Source organism: Ciconia boyciana, chromosome 1, assembly GCF_034638445.1.
Source record: "Ciconia boyciana chromosome 1, ASM3463844v1, whole genome shotgun sequence".
NCBI lineage: Eukaryota > Metazoa > Chordata > Aves > Ciconiiformes > Ciconiidae > Ciconia > Ciconia boyciana.
This window is the reverse complement of record NC_132934.1, coordinates 40,592,905-40,613,265: the sequence shown is the minus strand read 5'-3', so window position 1 is coordinate 40,613,265 and position 20,361 is coordinate 40,592,905. Positions and strand designations below refer to the sequence as shown.

Here is a 20,361-nt window from a genome sequence, read left to right as displayed (position 1 = left end):
TGCTACTAGAAAGGGGGAAGGTCTGGCTCCTGGAAACAGACACACTTAAAGAAGCTGAGAAGTAATTTGACTGTTAGGAAAATACCAGAAAGCTACCTTTGGATAAGACAGCCATATAGATAAAAACAGAACAAAAACAAAATGAAGAAAACTGAGAGGAGTCTAGAGCAATGCAAGACGACAGATTTGAAGTTTCTCCCCCATAAAGTTTATTTTACCATAACTCACTTCGCAGATCTGTCCCAACAGACCTTTTCTATTTTGGGTTAGTAGCTTATCAAGTGACTTTTGTAAAAAGGTAACACTGACACAGAAAACAACAGGACCTTTCTACCCACTTGCTTACTGGTATGATACTCGCCTTCAAGTAGGCATCAAAGCAGAACAAAAATGCAGAAATTATTCTGGATATGTGCGCAGAAGAAGTATACTTGCTACAGACAGTTACAGAAAAAGGCATCCTATACAGAAAAGGATCTTGGACTTCACCTCGATTCAGACAATTTCAAATGGATACTCCGTGAAGTATCATACGAGTCACATCATAAACAGACGCACAGTATCTTACTTCAATGACATGTTTAAATTAGTTGGCGAGCCAGAACCTTGCTCCATCTATGACATATTCCACCTATGACCTCCAAAATCTAATTTTGTGAGAAGGACCAAGAACAGCAATAGCTTTCTAGATGATGTTTCAGCTGGAGAAGAGCCCAGCAAACTACCTGAAATATCTCTTTAGAAACTTGTTCCTGTCTTTCCCTGATGTAGCAGTTCTCTAATTCAGCTGCCTTGCTGGAAATCAGAGATAATTGTTAAAGCCTAAGGCAGTGCTTGCAAGCCTGCCTAGCAATGAATAGTGAAAAAACAACTTTCCACATTTATCAGAGCAGGCTCTGCCAACCAACTTCTCCACCAGTTCTCACAGCAACTTTGTAGCCAGTTACGGACTGGCAGGATCTCCTGGGTTTATGTTTATTTGCTCATTTCCGTCATACAGATACCTGTGCTGGCAGGCCGTTGTTTGCCAGGAAGCTTTTATGAATGAAGGAAAAAAAAAAAAAAAAAGGAGAGGCAAAGCGCTTTGTGGTGGTGAAGATCATAGTCTGCTCAGACACAGCTGTATCAAAGCTATTGCTTTGCAGTTGACATTCCACTCAGAAGGCTGACACCACAGAAGTAAAGCAAAATAGGTTTAGATCGTTCTTCCCTAATCTCTTTCTAGGGGGAACCAGCACCTTGCATAAATGGTTTCTGTCTCTTGCTTCCAAGAGAGAAAAAAATGGGACACTGTCCTGAACAGCCCACATTGTCCAAGACCTTCATTGCTTTTTACATTCCCACACTTTTTCTAAAATCTCTCCATCTAATGCTTTTCAATTCCTATACAAAACACCTTTTGCAAGCTATGAATGGTAACACTGACATCTTCAAGAAAGGCACAGAAGTAAAAATAATTCTAAGAGACAGATTATCCCTCTCTGCCCTTGGAATGGCGAGCTGCAAGACCAGCTCCAAGGAATCAGAGAAATCATATAAATGAAGAACAGTTTAATGACTTTATAAACCCTTAAACAGCATTTCAGGGGACACCCTCCTACAGTCTTGTATGGTATCTGTTTATCAAATACTAGTACCTCCCAGGACACTGATCTCTAAGACGGGAAATCCAGAATCAGCTGTCCCTCTCCTAACTTGGCCACAGCAGAGGAATCCCTGGATCTGGACATTTACTTTCCATAACAACCCTAAGGGAAAGTCCTTTGAGCTAACTGAGGGAAGTTAGACTTAATGCCTAAGTAATGTTTCTGTTAACCCTTTAACAGAGACAATATTTACTTAAAGGGTTAACAGAGACATTACTTAGGAAGTCCATCAGGTAGCTTTAAGCATCCCAATAATCCACAGTGTTTGCTTAACAAATATGTGCTTTGAAACAAACAGAAGACAGTACTGTCAGTCTCCTATCGGGACACAAGCTAAAGATATTTTTAAGTGGATATCATGCTTTTAATTTTGGTATCTCCTTTACTCACCATTCTGATCTTGAGGTCAGGATCAGAGTCCTCTGCAATAGCTAGTGGTAAAACAGGCATTTCTCTGCACTGTATTAGACTGCAGTGGTGCGATTTGCTGTTTCTCGGATAAAAATTTGAACTATTAACTTGGTTTAATGCAAGTGATACTGTGAGTTTGAGATGTTTTGAGGCACCCTTCAATATACAATCGTAAATTTTACTTTTCCCATAACAAGGTTCTATAAGGAAGAAGTTCACTTCAGAACTGTTCACTAACTTCTGCAAAAATGCAAAATGTAGCAAAGCCACAACCTCAGGTTATATCATCCCTCAAAACAAATCTATATGTAAAGAAATGATTGCCCAATTTTGTAATATCTATCTGATGGCATATCAACTTGGAGATTGCAACTCATGTTTGCAAATCAAGACTAAACATATACTTTCCACTACAGAATTTAAAAAAAAATTGAAAAATTCCAGAAATCCCTAGACTTCTCTGTAACAGGATGACAAAAGAAGAAAAAAAAAAGAATCATCTTCACTATTAAATTTATTACCCGCAAGAGTGAGAAACTACAGGTTTTAATACTGAAATTAAATCCAGCAAGGCTGATGCTTAACACAAAATGAATTTTACTTTTTAAAAGAATTGGCCCTTCAAGAATCTTCAAAACCACATGAAAGGTTAAGTTAAAAGTTTTAGCTAAAGTATGAAAGATCATCATCTTTCCTAATTGGCATAGTTACTATTTAATGTCATTTAGTATGGCTCCAGTGTAAAAAATCCTTTAAGAAAAAGTTTTCAATTAAATACAATTAACCAACTGATACTTTTCTTTCAGAGTAAAGCATTCCTAAATTACTACCAAACATCCCAAGATAAAAGCCTAAATGAAAGAAATCGTTTCAGTAGTTTATCCTTTGAAGTGCATCATGATTAACATGTGTCAGTTACATGATGTATACGGGAGTAATATACTTCTGCTGCCCTAACAGAGGCTCCCTTAACCACTTCCATACCTACTTCTTTTCAGAAAATTAGATTTCTACCATTACATTTCTTACTGATCCAGAACTCCTCTTTTAAAAAAAAAAAAGTTTTCACAGTAAATGTTTATAGTAAGTCCATCAGTATCAAGCACATTTCTACAGTTGTAAAGTCTAATAGCCAATTTAAAGAACAAACACATCATAAAGATGAGTTTCCAAAGTGTTAAAATTTAGTGATTTTTGAGTACGTTACATACTTGACAGAGATAAACAAAACTTCAATTAAAAAAAACTAAAAAAGACCCTGAAAAGCAACATAGCCTGATTTAGAACTTTGTCAGGACACAGAAATTGGTGACAAGAAGTCTACCTCATATTTTAAGGAGGTTTTTATAAGCAAGGTTAGTACCTTGGGCTAACTTCATACCGTTAGCACGGTGGCCCAGTAAGGGCTTTCTCACGATAGATCTAAAGACCAACTGGAGGACACCAAGTCATTTACTGAGCAAAAATTGCACAGCTCGCTAACTTTTTATTCTGCATATTCTACACCTAATCCAATTTATACTGTTCTGATTCTCTAAAAATAAGCACAAAACTGTAACTTAAACATATTTTTAGTCAAAACTGGCAATGATTTATATATGCATCTGAAGGAGGAAGCACACACTAAGAGTCTGCAAAATTAACAAAACTATGCACTAACACTACACGGACATCATTATAAAATTATACATTAAAAAATTATCACACTTTTCAGCCAAAAGAATCTAAACAAATTTTATAAACTACAGACTGTTTTTCCCAGACAAAGAGGAAAGATCCCAGAGGCGCTGTGCCTGAGGTCAGAAGAGCCAGTAAACAAACCATAATTCGATACAGGCCCTTCACCGAGAAGGACAAACACCACAATACAGGCCTGACAGAGGGGGGAGAAGAAAGTATGTGATCCCTCACAGGAAAATATGCTAAGCACATTATCATTTGTGATCTCAATAAATACTACTCACACAGGCACATGGAGGCAGTCTTCAAAAAATGCATAATCCCATAGGGGTTCTACTGACTATACCTTGTTGCGTGTTTTGTTTTGTTATTTTAAAGATTATTCAAAGGTTTCACAATTGTTAATACATTATAATGCAATTGCTATAGTGATACAAGACTTATTTAGGTTCTTATGCTTTAGCATAAATCTAGCATTGCTACTGCCTATTTATATAGGAAGATTTTTACCAAAACCCTGGGTTACAGGCAGAAAATGAGACCCGTATAATAAGAAAAAAATCCCTCTACCTGGCAGCTGAAGCAAAAAGGGGAAAGTTTTACTCCAGCAACTCACAATGTCATGGTACACATTGTAAGTCTATCCTAGTGAAAATTACTGATTGTTCATTATTTGCAGCATATTTGCGTAACATATAGATTTGCTATATGTGTACTGCCACAAGTATAGTCTGAAAAGGAGGAAAAGGGTACTGCAGCGCTTACACAGGCTGTATGACCTGTTATACACATTACAGTAACACATGTACTTTGTTCAGTTATGCTTATTCATTCAGAGAGCAAATCCGCATTTCTGGTATATGCATGTGTTTTCAAGGATACATAAGAAGTTCTTCCATTTCTTTCCCTGGACTTCCAGAGGCCTAGACGCCTACCTTTTAGCCAGCTGAAGTCAGAAGAGAGAAATTTCACCTCATGCATTAAAATTAAGTGGAAGATGATATGTGGGATAAATGTGGATCCTGACACCCAAAGATTTATCGCTGAGTCTGGGTATTAACTGCCACACTTGTAAAATACAAAGAAGAGGAGAAAATGAGTCACATACTACTTGAATAGACATCTTCACTATTTTCACGATAGTTTTAATGGAGGTGAACACACCAAATAAAACTAAAACCTTCACCTCACCTGAGAACATTCACTCCTCTTGTAACAAACACTTTCCCTTTTAATTGCTTCACCCTTTTCCTCATTACATAATCCTCCTATACCCTTACAACTAAAGTGTCTTCATTTACAACACAAACTTTTTTTTTTAATGTAGCAATGGTAGTCATTCCTTAACTATGAAGTTACAGCCAACCCCTGCTTTCCAATCCATTTTCATAAATGCCAGTAATCTTCTTGCAGATACAAATTCTCTCCTCAAGTGAAGCTTCTTTTCAGAAAACAAAACAAAAAAAAAATCGAGAGAGCAAAAATACTTTTTCTAAGCATTTAACTCCAGTGCCATTTTCAAAAGAAATCTTGGGCAGATTAACTCACTTTGAAAACTGTATCATGTTTTAAAGTTAGGAATTCTGAAAACAATCCTGTAATTTGAGGTTTATCCAACACTTCTAGACTAACAATTTTCCAGAAATTTTCTACAGCTCTTCTTACACTCCATATTCAGAGAACTGCATAATAAACTGCATGCACATGAAATGCACTTTAATCTGGGCCTTGTTTAAAATTGCCTCCAAATGCACTACTTTGGAAGACGAAAAAGCTATGAAAACATACAGATGTGGTTTTACTTTTAAGAGCAACTCACATTGTTACAGACAGCACAGGCAGTAATACTGTGTTAGGTAACCTTAGTCATTGCTTTTAAGACCCCTTATTCATTCACTTGGCCAAATTACAGAATGCACAAGCCTTTTATGCCCAAATACCTCCTTTAACCATCTTTCAGGCCAAACTGATCAGATTATTTTTTTTTAAGTAGCTAAGATAATTCAATCATTTCTGAATGTTTTTAAACAGGACAATATCCCCACTCCAGCTGAAAACATTTTAAAATCTAGTCTGTTGGGATGCTCTAGCACTTGAATGCCATGCAACACTGACAAGCAGGGCATGTTCTTGTCTTAGGAAGGCACTATGTACCATCACAAGGAAGATCTGCTCAAGTCTGCTTCAGTTGTAAGACTCTGCAATATCGCCCCACTCACACGCTACACTGAGATCGAACAGAATTTCACAACTTCTCTCTGCTGCTTTACAACGCATGTTTCACCTTCTTGCATGAGACCTCTGTGCAACGGTGTGGATGTAAGCGTAGTCATAGGATAGCTAAGGACACTTCATCCTAGGACTGAGAAATACTTTAATTCTCTTAAAAATCAGCTGGGTGCCATCAGGAGGCTAGCTAGGACACAGAGGAGAAGGAAACCAGAAGAGGAATTAGAGTTCAGAACAGGAACAGAAAAAGAAACTGCAGAGAGAAAGAGACAGATGTGTAAGATGCTGATGCAAAAGCAGAGAGTCCCAAAGACCCAGCCACTACAGCATGCAGAGCTTCAGACCCTGGACTCACACCCACCATTTCTGGATTTCCTCATTCTTTTGGTGTACAGTCAATGGATCAGGGACCACTGTCAAGATGTACCTCTGTCCTCTTCTGATTAATGAGGCAGAGACTATAGAAAGAAAACGTGTCTAAGTAAGATGTTTAAATGTCACATAAGTAAACTGATTTTATGCCTGTCTCTTAAGGTTTGTCTGTTGGGTTTTTTTGTTTGTTTGGGTTTTTTTTAATTTTAATAATGCCGGGGGAGCCACACAAAGATTTTCACAAGTGCCTTCTGCTTGGAAAATGTCAAGAGTCTATGCAGAAGCATTAACCATTCACAGCTGCAAATTAAATGAAAGGTATTTCTGTTATGAAATATTAAGCCAATGCCTCAGTTTCTCTTTGTAATGCATGGCTGTCACCTCAGTGAGGCAAAATAAAACTTCTTCAAAAACATATTATAAAGCACTTCCATGAAACTGTAATGAAGAAATTGGGGAGAAAAACATTAATCCAGAATTTACTTATAATTTTGGATAGCATGATCCGAACAACGGGATTAAAAAAGAAAAACCTCAGTGAGTGAACACTATGCATCCTGTCCAGCAAATAAGGCCAGAGCTCTCTGGGAAAAACAGCATTTGATCAAAAACCTATGTAACAGTGATATGCAGATGGAACCTGACTTAAGCTAGGAAAGAAAACCTTAATTCCAGAATTTCTTAAATTCAGATTGCCTTGAGTTTTCAATTTTAACATGCATTGAAGCAGGGTTTTATGTACTGACTGAGGGAGGGGTTTGTTTGTAACAAAACTTCAAATGCTCACATAAACAGTGACCTACATCCCTCTCAGTTTATGAACTAAAAATGAGACAAGTTTATGACGTGGCAATACAAAGACTAAGCATCAAGAAGAACAATGAGGTAATCCAAAACTTCGCTTCTCAATCTTAAATTGCTGGGGAAGCAAACAGAGTGGAAAGAACAGATGAAAAAGAGAAAGAAATGTACAGAGGCAAAACACCAAACCGTGGCGTTCTGGGAGCACAGGAGACAAAAAAGCCTAGCTAAAGTGTTCTGCATTTATCTAAAACCCTGTCTTCAGGTAAAAATTAAGTTCACAGCATCATGTGCCTATACTAACACTGGGAACGTAGCTGCTCCTCTCTAGATTTATATAGTAACCCAATTCAAAGCTTCTCGCACTAAGTGAAAAAAAATTTAAACTTCTAATAGCTAAAATTTCAAAGCATATTTGATATTACAAAAAAACATAAAGGAAATATTACAAAATGAATATGTGAGTGATATGACCACCTCAGCAGTGTTGCATAGATTTTTATCACTGTCACTTCATACATCAACCCCAAACTTAAATTAGCTCCTCATAACAGATATACAACTACAAGATATCACTAGGAGTCTCATTCTTAGTCAAGGGACATATTTCCATTAGTAATCTAGCCATTTGTAATTCTGATTTTTTGCCGATTTTATTTTGCTGGTTTGACAGTGTCCACAGAGGTCAGACTGCTGACAGGCGCAGGAACTGGTAAGGTTTCCAGAGAATGACAAGACTTTGCTGTGGAACCCAAACCGAACCTGCTCTATCAGCAGCTGTCCATCTTGTTCCAAGATAGCCCCCTTACCCTGACACTGATGGACTGTCACCTCTGAGAGAAAAACACTGAGTGGTTCTTTAGAGGAGAGCGAGGAAAAAAAAGAAAATAAAAGAAAAAAGGATAAAGTGAGCAGAACTGTGGTAGCTGCATTCACAGAGAAAAAACACACCAAAGGGAATTTTCTTCTGTTAACCAAGGCAAAACTTGGTATGCTTTCTGGGTTTGACACTACAAAGCACGAGGGCAACTGATTAGGCAAGACCATTTTCACTTTTTTTTTCCTGTTTCAGTATTAGAGTTTAACATTGACAACTGTATTACTTTAAATGCTCCTCATGCATAACAATTTCAGAAGCTTACCTTCTAAGCTATATCTGTCATTCTCTTGCGGTTTTACATGCTTTTTTCCCTTTTCAGTAAAAACAGTAACAGATATTTCGAAGTGTCACTACAATTATTAGTGACCAAGAGTTTTCACAGAAAACATGTTCACAACCAAAATATCCATACCTCAGAAGGATCAAAACATACCCACACAGTTTTATAGAGTGCCATGGCAGGGGCAACATTAGAGGGTTGCAAGCTCATTCTGACCCTGCATTAGTCAATGAAAAGACTATCCATTCATTCTATATGTTGCAAGTCAAAAAGGCAGACACTGAAGAAACCTGACATAAAATTTCAAAGTTTTACTTAATTAGAGAGGGAAGGGGGGGTTACACCATCTTCCACAAAATCTAAAACTTTTTATGAATAACAAGTTATATGAGGAGTGTAGGATAAACACACTAACTTCACAAAATTAAATTATATTAACAGGACAATTAAGCATTTAAAGTAAAAAGCGTGTACTGACTCTTTACACAAAAATAAATGGGAAATTCCTTTCACAAAACTCCCCTCTTCCAACAACCCCCCATGAACCTAGTGATACCAACAGTTTCCTGACACAGCCCTGCTCAAACCAGGCCAAGACGACTCGGTGATGAAATGCCAACAACCACCAGGGCCTCCTCAACATTAGCAGTCCTCTCTTACCAGTGGACAGATGGACAACAGACAGCTGTGGTGAGGAAACTCTGGGATACACTCTTAAAAAAAGACTGGGCACATAAACGCTGAAATACACAACCGATGTGTTATTCTTGCGTTTGGCCCCTGGATTACTACCCTAGAAAAAGAGGAAACAATACCAAACAGAACAGAGGAACATATTTACTATAAAAACATTGCATTTCTTCTCTACAAACACAATATTAACTGACAGGCTAGGCCTGGGCTGACACACTGGGCACAGAACAACATGGCCTGGCCCGCTCAGGCTCTCTCTCTCTGGGATACTTCCCCTGCCCTTGCCGTCCTGCTCCTGGCCTTGCCTACCAGAGGTGCGTGCCTGCTCCACCATGGCTAGGGCACAGACCCAGGCTTTCTACACAGAGAACACAGCACTTGGGAGTCCCTCAGTGCCAGCAGACAAATGTCCTTCCTTCCCCCAGAGCCGCAGTGCTCTAGCTGTGTCCCAGGGCTCTTTGTAGAGCCCAGAACGGAGAAAAATGCAAAACATCGCTATTCACAAGCCAAAGCTGAGTAACAACGACTTTGTGTTGGACACCCTGCTCCTTCCCCTCGCAGGCATACTCATCAGTTCCTCAAGAACAGGAGGGATTGTCTCCCCATCACCAGGACAAGGGGATGATGCCCACAGGCCTCCAGGAAGGGTGATGCAGTGCTTTGTGGTTCTTCCCCCCCAGTACACAAGCTGGGTCAAGAGTGTTTCTTAAGATCCACAACCAAAGGGAGAATGCACAGGATAACAGGCCTTACAGCAGGCTGTCACCTACTGTCATTGCCCACTCTCCCACTGAACAACCTGAGTCCAATCTGGAAACAAAACCTATCCATGTAGAAACGGCACATATCTACCTATCTGAATATGCATATATGCTCTTTGGCCTCAGGAAGGACAAGGGTAACCCATACTTTGCCAAGAGTAACCCTCATACTGAAGCATGGGCTTCTGGTGTCATAAATACCAAGCTTTATAAATTTTTCAGTCTTTCAGGATGACCTCTATGGTTGACAAGGAAGTCTGAGGGCTGACAGTACTTCCCCTGCCCCAAAGTTCTGGATCCCTGATGTACACACTGCTAGGAAATTAAATAATTTGAATCGTTCAGATAATACAATCATTAAAAGCATCTACAAAATCTCATTTATTCTTAAAGCTGCGACCTAATGAAGAGACTACCTGTTTGTTTAGTTTTACAAGTATCTATTTCTTCAGACCTCAGATCCCTTTGAATTCACTCTTCACTGAACTACAGGATCCCTCAGGGAAAGAGAAGGACCTTGTAAAATGAAGCACTTGGGATGTCAGTAAACAACACTATAGAAAATTAACTTTTATAAGGACAATAATAGAACAAATAATGGATGTCTCTGTTTTGGCCTCGGATTTTGAGACTCTCAACTTTCGATCCTCTACTCTGAAATTTCAGCTGTGCTCTTAACATAAAAATATAGCACCTACTTGAAGAAGTGGTGAAAAATGAGAACCAAGTTACTCTCTAATAAAGCTGCAATTCTTGATAAATCCAATTTCTGTCCCTTAAATTATTTGCATATGACAAGTTTGTTCTGTATAGGTGTCATCCCATCAGCAAGACATGATGCATTCTATCATTTAATTTCACATGTTATTTGCAGCCTGAATTCAGAAAGCATGAGAAAAGTCACATTAAAGAGATCAAAACACTGCTAAGACTACAGCAAGAGGTGTACAACAGCTAAGAGAATAGTATAATTTGATCATAAACATCACCTAAAATACTGAAAAAAATTGAGGTTTATTTTTAAGCATATTTCAAGTTTGCCCTCAAAGTTGCATTAATATGATTAACATCTCCTTTCATGTCTGCAACATCGACAGACTTTCAGAACTCTTACAGTTCTGAGTACAGAGCCAGATATTAATACTGTAAAACTCTGCACATGCAGAGGAGTAACATACCTAACTGTGCAAACAAGATATTTGATATTCCTAAAACACAAGCAAAGTTACTGTTTGGCCACAGACACTGACAGGGAAAATATTTCAGATGTAAATACCCACAATCAAAAATTATGTAGGATGTGTTCCAGTTCCTACCAGTGGGGATGAAGCCTCTAGGTGCTAACAATACAAGAAGTGTTACATAAGACTATGCACTTATTTTTAGAAGCACATTACAAAATTAAGTACTGCACTGGAATCTGTTGCAGAGCCATGGACAGTTACATCAATGTGCACAAAGAACAACTGCTCAGTTGGAGCAGAATATTACATTTGATTCAGACTAGAGTTCTCTCCTGGCAGTCCCAAAAAATACTGAACTATCTGAGACTAAGAAAGATAATTTGGGTTCATTAAAAAAACAAAACAACAAGAAAAAAAATCCCCAACAACAACAACAAAACCAAACACACTACTAAGCATAAATACAGACATATACGCTTCTATGAGCAGCAGAATAAAAACTAGTTTCTTACAGATTTGTTCTTTTGTTTCTTAATACTTCTCCCACACCATGATAACCCTCAACTTTTCTCTTTTCCACGTCTCTCCATGACTGTCTCTCCCTCCTGCTCCACGGAAGAGTTATGGTGCAGACACTCTGGAAGTCTGCATGTGCCCACAGGCTGCCTGACCAGCTGCCGTCCTACAGAATAGATCGGGTCTGACCATCGCTCTTCCAAGAGGGTGCACTAATTTGGACTTCCTTCCTCTACCTAGTCACAATTTTATGAGGTTTGTAGGACCATAATTTGAGTCTCAATTCCTCTTTCTGATTTAAGTATACATATATATTTATAACTATAAATTAAATGCTTAACTTTGAGTTAACTCAAAAGTTGGGTTACATATATACACTTTAAATGTATTTTAAATTTTTATATATACATATACATATAAACACTCACTGGGAGGGGGAGGGACAGACAAAGCAAATAATCTCATAAATCACACTTCCTGAGAAAAACTGAATCAAAGCTTTGCAGGTGTTTGCATTCTTTAAACAGAATGCATTGCAGAATGAACCCAGCATGCATTTGCCTAGATTAAATTTTGTTCTTCCCTCACCATCTCTGATTACCACCGTTCCTCTCATTTTCACCTATTTAAAAAAATTTTAAAAAAAAAATATTACAGCTAATTTCATGGTCATGCATCACACTGCTCTTCAAAACAACCCCACCTGAATTTACTAAAATTGCTTCCCCTATTTCTTGCAGATACAGACATAAAACAATCCATTAAGCACATCCTACTATCAACAGATTTTTACTACCACTGTTTATTCATTTGCAGCCTACACTATTCCTCTTCAGGCTCTTTGCTAAGTACATTAACAGCCTGGCCTGCAGACTACACTTAGTCTACTGAGTTTTAAAACACACCTCAGAAAATGTTTTTGTTTTAAAAACCAGACTCTGCAGATGCAGGTATCCACCAATATAGAAAAATCCAGCAGCTGTACACTGGAATACACACCCACTGCAGTTAAGGGGCAGTTAAATATGCCAGTCACTCCTGGTTGCCAACCAGACCTACACTTGGCCATCCCAGATTTCAAGACTTGTTGAGCTGTTCCTATAAAAACAAATTCAGTCTAGTAGCATATTTAAGAAAGGGAAGCCTGAAACTGAGTCTACAGTTAGGACCCTAAAAGAACTGCCAGATGCTTTTAAAAAAAAAATTAAAATAGGTGGTTTAAATTAAAGTTATGTGTCTTTTGGAGACAAATAAAAGATTAAGATCACAGCTAACTTCACAGTTTGCAAATTCCTAATTAAACTGTTATGAAAATACTACTTGCTATCAAGCATATACTGCTGGTAGTCACAATACACACCTACCTGAGATAAGGAGAGCCCAGAAGAGCACCACTCTCTTGAAAACTACATTTTATCCTTCCAAGAAATTCAGAATACTTCCTGTTTCATCACCGATATCCCAAAATATACACTTTCTTACATAAGCGAACTTCCAGAAGCAGGGGGAAAACAAATAATGTATTTATTGCCCAAAACATATAATCCTGAAAATGCCAAAAAGTTTCCTTAAAAAAAAAAAGTGAACTCCATATCACAATAGCACAAGAACCTGAATTTACTTCAAATTCTGCCATGAAATAAGAAGAGATACCGACTTATTCTTGTGCATAATGCTGATCTTAATCAATCTGATCTTGAAGAATCAACTCACTAGAAATGTGTCCCCACAGTAAGTCAGTCAACAATTTAAGATTTCAACATAAGGTACCTTTCTACTTTATGATGATGCTTTTGACATGTTGAAAAAGGTACACCACACAGTGAAGTATCAAGAACAGTACCAACATTGCAACAAATTAATCAAATATCTCAAAAAGATTTTTTAATGCAAACAGTTTTACAGATGGACACAATATTGCAAGGTACTTTTAACATTCAGAATTGCTCATCATCTCTTCAGTCTTTCAAAAGTTGACACTGCGTACAGCTTGGATTTCTTTTTGAAAACCTTTCAGATTTCCACTTCTCCACACCACAAAGAGTGGTATAAACTCTCAAGAAGAGAGAAGACCTTCTTCTATACATTTTTAGCCTATTTAGTCATTACATAAAATACCTGCTTCACAGCTATTTCCCTGCTTTATACTTTTTTTTTTTTTAAATATCTTTACATGCAACAAGTAATTTCTCACAAACTGCATTACTACTAGATGGTGAAAGACTGCAAGCATATACCTGAACAAGTCCCCTACACAGCAGAGCAACAGAAGGAAGGTTGGCAGACCTTTTTTCCATCATTATAATTCTCTGGCAACACTTCCTTTGCAAGAACAGTTTTCACAATTAGAACAAAAAATGCATTAAAAATAGTTGCAAAGAATAGTCAGTCTACCTCAAACAATGCAAGGTTTTAGTAGGCTGGAAGGAGAAAAATACTATTGCAGTGAAGCTTGAAGAAAAAACTCACACGGTCATAGAGACTGTATGACAAGTACACAGTCCATTAGTTACTTATTTTGCACTAGGATGGGCATCTCCCTACAATCCTTAGACAGAAAAGATAATATATGATATTACATTATCATTGTTTATGCTACGAAGGCAGCCTTAGAAAAACTTGTTTGCCAAGAAGTTGCCTACAAATCTCAACATTAACAGTTTATAATATAAAATAGTTGCGGTTGTTTTAATGTGATTAGTCATACTGCTTCTTATTGGTGCCTGGAAACTCCTTGCTGTTGTTTTCAAATACACACATATTTAGATGGTAATGAAAATGTTGTGGACATACAATTCTGAAACACGTAAGGACAAACAATACAACTTCCACCTACTGAATTTGGTATAGGACCATTCTGGGGTTTTTAACATTGCTTTCCCTAACTATATATGTTAACTGCTACTGGTATCTAGTTCCACAGAAGCCTTTAATCATGCAAGTAAAACATGAGAAAGCATTATCCTCTTACTACAGACTAGAACTTGGCCATAAATGGGTTAAATGACTTACCCAGAGTCACCCATCAGTTCAGGAGGCAACCGAGAAAGACAGAAAGCATGCTCCGACTCTTATGCTCACACTCAATCCATTGGATTACTGTCCGCTCAAGTCAGAGTAACACAAAGTAGGAGTTTCTGTTTTACTTCCCACAAATACACCAGCATTTTATACTAGTTTTCATTTTAAATAAAGTATACCTTTTTACAAATAACTTGACCTCAGTCAACTATATTCATCCATCATTGATCTCAAATGCATAAAAAATTTGAAGGCAGAACTTTGAAAATGCTTCAGAAGTTCATTAAACTACTCACTGCAACCAAAAAGAATCTTTAGCGACATGGGGTACAAGATGATACTTCAAAATAACCCCCCAAAAATTATCCCAAATCAAAAGGAAAACAGGAGGAAACAATGGTTTACTTACTAATGAATTTCTGATCAACAACTCTTGCATTGCAATTCAACAAGAGAAGGAAAGTCTCAATTACAATCAAGTTTTAACCTACCAGCATAATCTGAAAGGAATCCTCCTAGGAAATGTAGAGAGTTGTGAAATTAAACATATTAGCAGTGTAAAGAGCAGTCAGATGGCAGAGCAAGCAAGCCAAGGGAAAAAAATAATGCATGCTTCTCTGTAACACTACTGATAACCAACGCTATCTCAAGACAAATCGGGGGGGGGGGGGGGGGATGGGGCTCAGCAACCTCTTTGGGCAAGGATCATTTACACCTTGATTTGGGGCCTATTACACAACCAGACCAGAAGCTGAGCTAGTACACGCTACCACAATACAAATACTCAGTTTTCAGCAGAGTATTATAAATGAAAGATAAAATATAAATTAAAAGCAATCTGGACATTTTATGGGGTTTTTTACTTTTGCCGATACAAACACAAAAAGATCTTAAATCCTATGTAGAAATCTCTTACTGATTAGCACAGACCATGTTTGGTATACACACACCTTCGCTAAAAACAAAATAATTCCATAAGGACAATTTTAAACATCCTCCTATGCAATAATTTAATTTGACATAATTCTTCCTATGCTGTTATAATGCTCAGTAAAAGCATAGTTAGCTGTCAACATATAGCATCCATCCTGAAAACTCTCACACGCAATGTGAACCGTCAACATGTGAGTAGGCGCTTTTAAGTCACCTAATGAGACTACCCGCAAACTTTCAGTTGTTCATATGTTTTTACGGGAACTTGGGTCAGGAGACCAATGCAACACACACAAAACACAGAATGTATGTGCTAAAGCACATTGACAAAAAAAGCCAACCCTATTCGGGAAACACAACTGAAACAGGTTGTTTTGAATTGCTCAGTACAGTGTATCAGAGACATCAGGATAAATTTCAGGCAAAAATATTAGCAGATCTCTGTTGTGTAGAAGAATGTTTACATGCAATTTTTTATTTATTCATACCTCAAAAGCCCAGATGAAGCAAAGTTAACCTAACTTGAACTTCTTGGCTTTCAACAACAATCACTGTAATGCATGTATACACTGTATTAATAATAATTTTTAAAAAGTGAGAAAGACTGTATCACTTAGAGAGCAATCATTTAAATCTGGCAAAAAAATATTGTTTTGACTTACTATAGTACTGTAATTCTATATAAACTGTCACAGAGCTTTCTATCTAAGCTAACATTTCGAAACACACAACAAATACAGCAAGTATTCTGCCAAGAATTTAAGAATTTTTTATATTTTTTTTTTTTAAGGACACATTTTTTAAGGCGCCTTTTAAAAATCTGTATTCAAGCACATTATAGCTTTAAGGGAAGACATAATTATAAAAAAGTTAAATACAAGGATCTACTTACTTTAGAACAAAATTCTGTACTTGGAAGCTTAGGCGCACTTTCTATACTACCTCATAACAAAACAAGCAATTCAATGTTTCTCTTAATTTTCAAGTCAGAAAGCCAGGTGCAAGAAACCTCTATTTTAATTCAACTATGGTGTATTTTTAAGTTCTATTCACTTCTTGAGTCAATAACAACAAGGAGGTGCAAAATATTTTTGAATAAACAAAGTTATGATACAGGACTGCTTTAAAGCTATAATGAGGTTACAACTTTGCAATTACTACACAACAGACAGACCCTTGCACCAACACAAAAATAAGTAAAATTTTTTTAAAAAGCTACAGCAGAGGCTAAAAATGCAATAATGCTTCTAATTTCAGAGCTAATATCTATCTAGACAGAAATACATTTGGAAGTAGAGCAAATACAACACAAATACTTTCCAAGAGATACCATTCTGCTGCAGGCACACACAACTTTCACATGAAGGGGTTGAGGTACCGACCAAGACTTTCCAGTGCAAACAGCCACTTATGGGACCATTTTTAGCATCAAACTTCAGGACATGTTAACTGCCCTATTTTTTACACTGAATACCAACTCTCTAAAATTAGTTTATTTTAAAAAGTATTCAAATCAATTTTTTTATAAATTCCAGGGATTTTTTTTTTTTCAGTTCTTAGCCAAGGCCTTTTTCTTTCATTTGTTGTTAGAACTGACACACAAATGGGTTACAATAACAATGACTACTTTTACAGCAATATTAAGTTTCTAGAAGAGACTTGTAGACAAGGTTTATCTACTACTAGCCTCTTAGCTTTATCAACAGCTTCCTGAAAGTGAAACGGAAATACACTTGCAAGTCAAGCCAGTCAGCTCATGACAGCAAGTATTCAAATCCCTTCCTAAAATCAGAAGCAGTCGACACCTTGAAGTTTAGCATGCCGGCTGAATTCTCAACATAAACAATAGTGGAAGCTGGGAGGAAAAAAAAAAAAAAAAGGCATTGGACACATACATAGTCTTCAAGATCATAAAACTGGATCTTGTGAGTTATGTTCTATTAACACACCACCACTCCAAGAAAATTCAAAGTACATCAACACACACACACACCCCCCCCAATTCTTCCAGGTCCAAGCAAAGATGCCTTTGCAATATAAAACCTAAACAATTACTTTGCTCTTGCAGGTCTTTACAAGTTTTAACAGTCTGAAACACATCCAAGTTTCCAGAAACATAAAGGTTTCCACTAACTGATGTGACAGCAGGTTTGATCATCTTCAACTCCCTTCCCCCAGCTGAAGAGTTACAACTAGCAGCCAGTCACCAGCACCAGATATTACTGCCGTGCAAGCACACAGGAATGTCTCCTTCACACACTCCAGTCACACGCACACATGTACACATACAAGAAGGAGATGCAAAAAGTTCTTATCCTTCCCTGGGGATAAAACAGTGCAAAGTTGGAAATAAGTTTTTCCCCAATAAAACAGACTTACAGCAGAAATGAAAACATGCTTGTGTTAGATGTGGATCAGCAGCTTCTGACATCTAACACAGGCATGTCTTTATTTTCTCATATTACAAAACCTCCAAAACAAAGTTACCTGTAATTTCACAAAAAAAACCACCCCAAAACAGAAATGCTAAACCCCGTAAGCAAATCCTTGCTTCCGTCAGGTACACGTACACTAATTACAGCATAAACACTGCCTCTCGTGCCCTTCCCCACTGCTCTACTGTCCCCCTCTCATCCCTAACCTGTCACCCGGGGCCACCTCCCCCCAGCCCGCACCTGCCCGCTTCCCCCCGGGTCAGGTTCACGCCAAACCTCCAAACCGCCGCCCCGGCGGGCAGGGGAAGGCCGGCTGCTTCCTCCGGGGGCAGCGCTCGGGAAAGCGGCTCGGTCCGTTTCAAGTTTGTTTTACAAACGCGTCTGAGGGAACACCAGAACCTGTTTACACACCACCTTAACCGCCGCCAGGAGGAGAGTGGAAAAGGCGCAGGCGAAAAAAAAATATTTTTCGAAAGAAAACCAGCCAGCAGTGCCCCTGTCTCACCCCCTTTCTTCACTCCGAGCCTTCCCGGGGGCCGGCAGAGCAGGCCGCAAGGCCACTCCGGCAAGGCGCGCAGCCCGGCGCCGCCCGGGAGCGGGGCCGGCAGCAGCCCCGGCCGTGGGTGGCAGGTTCCGGCTGCCCCGGTGCCGGACCCGGGGGGAGGCGGCAGGCGGGGGCCGGGCGGCCGCGCACCCCCGCCGCACCGCAGAGACGGGCTCGGCGGGGGGGGCCGCGGAAGCGACCACCGCTAGGCCCGGGGCCGGGCTGGGGCGGGCTGCGAGGCGGCGGCGGGAAGGAGCCGTCCCGGGCGGGCCGAGCGGGCCGCGGGGCGAGCTGCCAGTGGCGGCCGCGGAGGATGCGGGGCCCAGACACCGCTGGGCCGCGGCCGGCCCCGGAGAGGCGCCCGGCGGCCGTCGCCGCCCGCGGCCGCGGAGGAGGGCGGGGGGCGGCGGGCCGGGTCGGGCCTGCGGCTGCGCTCCCGGCTCGGGCGCCGCGCGTCCCCCCCGCTCCCCCTCGGAGACAAAAGCAAACGGAAACCCGGCGGGACGGCCCCGGGCCCGCAGGGCCCCGCCGCGGGCCGCGCCGCCGCCCGGCCCTCCCTCATCGGACCGCGGCCGGGACGGCGGCGGGGCCCGGGGCGGCGGCGGGGGCCGGGGGAGGGGGCGGCCGGGGCCGGACTCACCGCATGAATTTTCTTGTCCCGCGGATCCAAGATGGCTGAGTATCCAGCACGGAGGATGCTGGGGGAGCAACCTTTACCCTCTGACCCGGCCGCCGCCGCCGTGACCCCGCCGCCGCTCGGCCCGGCAGCCAGCGCCGAGGGGCGGGGGCAGGCGCTGCTGCACGGCCCGGCCCGGCGCGACGCGGAGCGGAGCGGCCCTACGGGAAGCGGCGCGGAGGGGCTGAGGGGAACGGGGAGGAGGAGGAAGGAGCAGCGAGGCTCGCTCGGCTGCGCTCCCTCCGCCTCCCGCGGGAGACGCGGCCCAGCGCTTGGGGCCGGGCCCGCAGGCCGCGGAGCTGCCGGGCCCCGCCGCGCTCCGCGGGCCTAGAGCGGCCGGAGGCGCCTGCGCTGACGGAGGCGCTGCTGGCCGGGGATGCGGGGCGACGGCGCCTGGCCCGGCCCGCATTTTGTGAGGGGAGGGGGCGGCCCGGCCCGGGCGGCGCGCAGGCTGGGTGCGCCGGGCCAGGCCAGGCCAAGCCAGACAGGAGGTGTGGGGGCGAGCAGGGTCCGGGGGCAGCGGGGCTCCCCGGTCCTCTTCTCGCCCTGTGGAGGCAGGAGTCCCCAGGGGTGCCGGGGGGGCTGTGGAGACCTACCCTGGGCGGCCACGCTCCCCGGGAAGCGCCCCAGCGTTCAGAGGGGGAGTCCCATCACCTGTGGCTTTGGCCTGTCTGCTCTGCCTGGGTTACAGAGCGTGGAAGGAACGGCCTGGTCTTGCTGTAGGCTGTGCGTTAGCCTGCGGAGGAGCTGGGTCAGGAACTACCATCCTGAGGAGATAAATTGTGTGAAAGTTTGTATTTTCTCTGTCAGTGAGGTAGCACTGGGCAGGCAGGCCTTGCCATCTGCTTTGTCTGCTATTGAAATGGAAAAGCATTGCCAAGATGACACAACTGGACTTTTTTTTTAATTTATCAACCTTGAAAACACGTATGTTGTAACAATGGCTCAAGTATAGCAAATGCAGATGCACAAAACACTCATAATGCAAATAATCCCCTTGAATTCCATGAGACCATCAACGGTACAAAAGCTAAGCCTGTACACAAGTGTTTACAGGATCGAGGCCAACATTATTTGTGAACTGGCTTCTCTGCTCCATCAAGAAAAACAATGGCGCTTCTACCTTAATTTTGTTACAAAATCATCATAAAGTTTAAAAATTCAAACAAAAATATGAGCATATAATACTTTGCCAGAAAAAGTGGGTTTCTTTCAATACTTTCATGTATGCTTTCTTCTCAGGTTTGGTTTTGGAGCTCCAAACTGAATTTAAAAAATAAGTATTCAGTACTTTACACA

The 20,361-nt window shown here is 40.9% G+C and overlaps 1 protein-coding gene across 5 annotated transcripts in view; it reads right to left on the bottom strand.

The window, feature by feature from the left end:
* The window catches only part of CNOT2 (CCR4-NOT transcription complex subunit 2), a 93,723-nt gene extending 74,557 nt beyond the window's left edge, over positions 1 to 19,166 (bottom strand). For 2 of the 5 annotated variants that reach the window (XM_072863498.1, XM_072863516.1), the window contains exon 1: positions 19,027 to 19,166. The gene's annotated coding sequence lies outside the window, so the exon portion shown is untranslated. Of the gene's footprint in view, positions 1 to 18,347; positions 18,749 to 19,026 lie in introns of those variants that run through there. The other 3 variants (XM_072863508.1, XM_072863525.1, XM_072863515.1) reach the window with 2 other exon arrangements.
* Between the last annotated feature and the right edge of the window lie 1,195 nt (positions 19,167 to 20,361).